The 476-nt window shown below is 47.1% G+C and overlaps 1 long non-coding RNA gene across 1 annotated transcript in view; it reads right to left on the bottom strand.

Annotated features, from left to right (window-relative positions):
* Positions 1-476, bottom strand: part of LOC116099792 — a 12,051-nt gene that overhangs the window by 441 nt on the left and 11,134 nt on the right. The gene's annotated exons all lie outside the window — the stretch shown is intronic.

Genomic DNA, 476 nt, shown 5'->3' with positions numbered 1-476 from the left:
AAAAAAAAAAAAAAAAAAAAGTCAAAAACAAAATCCCAGAAAACAGCATAATTCTGTCACTGTTGTGGCACCTTGCATTATCTTTTTAAAAAAGCTTCTCACTCATCACCTGAAAAGAAAACATCCTGAGCAACATCAGTCCAAACAGCTGTGAGTAACCCCAGCCACCACTACATGTCACCAAGCAGGTACACGATCCACACATCTTACCCCAGCCACCGCTACATGTCACCAAGCAGGTACACGATCCACACATCTTACCCCAGCCACCACTACATGTCACCAAGCAGGTACACGATCCACACATCTTACCCCAGCCACTGCTACATGTCACCAAGCAGGTACATGATCCACATGTCTTACTCCAGTCACCACTACATGTCACCAAGCAGGTACACGAACCACACGTCTTACCCCAGCCACCGCTACATGTCACCAAGCAGGTACACGATCCACACATCTTACCCCAGCCACCG

This window comes from Mastomys coucha, unplaced genomic scaffold (assembly GCF_008632895.1).
Source record: "Mastomys coucha isolate ucsf_1 unplaced genomic scaffold, UCSF_Mcou_1 pScaffold20, whole genome shotgun sequence".
NCBI lineage: Eukaryota > Metazoa > Chordata > Mammalia > Rodentia > Muridae > Mastomys > Mastomys coucha.
The sequence above is the reverse complement of the archived record's forward strand: the minus strand, read 5'-3'. Positions and strand labels throughout refer to the sequence as shown.